This window comes from Lynx canadensis, chromosome X, assembly GCF_007474595.2.
Source record: "Lynx canadensis isolate LIC74 chromosome X, mLynCan4.pri.v2, whole genome shotgun sequence".
Classification (NCBI taxonomy): domain Eukaryota; kingdom Metazoa; phylum Chordata; class Mammalia; order Carnivora; family Felidae; genus Lynx; species Lynx canadensis.
In genome coordinates, this window is record NC_044321.2 from 52932714 (window position 1) to 52935737 (window position 3024).

At 42.9% G+C, this 3024-nt stretch overlaps 1 pseudogene; it reads left to right on the forward strand.

Annotated features, from left to right (window-relative positions):
- Positions 1–743: 743 nt before the first annotated feature.
- Positions 744–2670, forward strand: LOC115506787 (annotated as a pseudogene).
- The last annotated feature ends 354 nt before the right edge of the window (positions 2671–3024 follow it).

Genomic DNA, 3024 nt, shown 5'->3' on the forward strand with positions numbered 1-3024 from the left:
TGGGATGGAAGGAGCAGAGAAATGAATTAGTGAACTAGACACAGAGTAATGGAAAGTGATCAAGGTGGACAAAAGAGAGAAAAAAAGAATTATGCAAAATAAGAATGGACTCGGGGAACTCAGTGACTCACTCAGATGTAACAATATATGTATTATAGGGGTCCCAGAAGAAGAAGAGAGAAAAAGGAACTGAAAATTTAATTTAAGAAATAATATCTGAAAACTTGCCTAACCTGGGGAAGGAAACAGACATCCAGATCCAGGAGGCACAGAGAACTCCCATTAAAATAAAAAAAAGCAAATCTACATATAATGATAAAGAAAAAAAATTAAAGCATAAATACAAAAGAAGACAGTAACTTAGAAGGGAAATCTCTAAGGGTAGCAGGAGATTTTTCAACAGAAACTTTCCAAGCCAGAAGGGAATGCCATGATATATGCAGAGTGCTAAATGGGAAAAATCTACAGCTGAGAATACTCTATCTAGAAAGTCTGTCATTCAGAATAGGAGAGACAAAGAATTTTCCAGAGAAATAAAACCTAAAGGAGTTCTTGACCACTAAACCAGCCCAGCAAAAAATAATAAAGAGGACACTTTGAGTGGAAAGGAGACACCAAAAGTGACGGTATGAAGTTAGATAACACAAAAACAATAAAAATGAATGTTTCTGTAAAATAAGTCAAGGAACTCACAAAATAAAGGAATGGAAAATATGACACCATAGGAAAAGCTAGAAGGAGAAGGATGTAGAGAGAACAAGAAGGAAGAACAGAAAATGACATCCACGGATTATAGTACCTACAGCCAAGCTGTAGCCCAGCAGGGCTACAGTGCTTAAACTGCCCAGCTCACCCAATATATATACTGACTGCTGAGACATATGGGCAGTAAAGTTATGGAACCTATGGACAGCTCGCTGATGTCATCTATACCCAGGCTCAGACTACTGTGACATATGCCAGACCACATATGCAACTTCTTATGGACAGTGTCCCACTGGTTATATTACTCCAACTGCCCCCCAGTCATAGTCAGCCTGTCCAGGGTTATGGCACTGGTGTTTATGATAACACCTATGTTATGGTCACTACCATCCAGACCTTCTATGCAGCTCAGTCTGCATATGGCACTCAGCCTGCTTACCCAGCCTATGGGCAGCAGCCAGAAACCACACTTGTGGTATTGTAGCAAACCTGCTAAAACTAGTCGACCTCAATATAGCACAACCATCCCAGCCTAGGATATGAACAGAGAAGCTACAGTTATCCCCAGGTACCTGGGAGCTACCCAGGCAGCCAGTCATGGCACCACCGTCTTATCCTCCTACCAGATATTCCTCTACACAGCCAACTAGTTATGAGCAGAGCAGTTACTCTCAGCAGAACACCCATGGGCTGCAAGCAGATATGGACAGCAGGGTAGCTATGGTCAACAAAGCAGCTATGGGCATCAGTCAGCCACTAGTTAACTACTGCTAAACTGGATCCTACAGCCAGTCTTAAAGACAATATAGCCAACAGACAATCAGCTAAGGGCAGCAGAGTTCATTTCAATAGGACCACCCCAGTAGCATGGGTGTTTATAGGCAGGAGCCTGGAGAGTTTTCTAGACCAGGAGAGAACCAGACCATGAGTGGCCCTGATAGCTAGGGCAGGGTAAGAGAGTGATTTGATTATGGAGGCATGAGCAGAGGCAGACAGAGAAGAGGACATGGTGGAATGAATGTGCTGGACAGCAAGATGTCTTCAAAAAGCCTATGGACCCATGGAGGAAGGACAAGACCTTGATCTAGGCCCACTAGTAGATACAGATGTAGACTCTGATAATAGTGCAATTTTTGTGCAAGTTTTAAATGACATTGTGACTCTAGATGATCTGGCAAACTTATTTAAGTAGGTGTGGAGTTGTTAAGATAAATAAGGAAACCAGACAACCCATGATCCATATCTACTTAGACAAGGAAACAGGAAAGCCCAAAGCAATGCTACAGTATCCTACAAAGACCCACCAACTAGTGAGGAAACTTAAGGTTTCTCTTGCTCAGCAGAAACCTCCCATGAACAGCATGCAGGGTGGTATGCCTCTCTTGAGGGTAGAGGGATGCTGCTGCCACTCTGGGGAGGTCCACAGGGCCCAGAAGTTCCTGAGGGCCCCATGGATAGCATGGGAGGCTGTGGAAGAAACAGAGGTGGCTTTCCCCCAAGAAGGCCCCAGGATTCTCAGACCCATCCAGAGGAGGAAACGTCCAGCACCATGCTGGAGACTGGCAGTTTTACAATCTGGGATGTAAAAACCAGAATATTACCTGGAGAACAGGATTCAACCAATGTAAGGTCCTAAAGGCTGAAGGCTTCCTTCTACCATCCTTTCCACTTCCAGGTAGCAACCATGGCACAGGCAGCCCTGGTGGCATGACTGGGAGGAATAGGTGGCTTCATTGACCATGGTGGTCCAGGTGGAATGTTCAGAGGTGGCCAAGATGGCCAGGACATGGACTGAAGTAGGTTTGGTGCAGGAACACGAGGTGGCCCTGGTGGACCCATGGACCTTTGATGGAACAGATGGGAAGAAGATGAGGTGGGCATGGAGGACCTGGAAAAATGGAAAAAGGCAAGCAATATCAGAAACACAGAAACAGACCCTACAGAGACCCTGCAGAGCTGCATTGACTGTAAGATTTATTTTTTTAAACAGAAAATGTTTTAAATTTATGATGGCCACAACATTATGATTATTCCTTGTCTATACTTTAGTATTTTTCACCATTTGTGAAGAAACATTAAAGTAAGTTAAATAATAGTATGTCAAGTTTTCCCCCCTTCTTTTAAAGATAGTTGTTTAAGACTAAACAATGGGAACCCCTTGTGAGAATGTTCAGTATCATTGTGGAGAACCAAGAGGGCATCTAACTGTAACAATGTTAATGGTTGTCATGTTTTTTTTTACATAAAATTCCAAATGTTCATTAAAAAAATATGATAACATACACCTAAAACATGCAGAGAAGAATAAATAATAGGTTC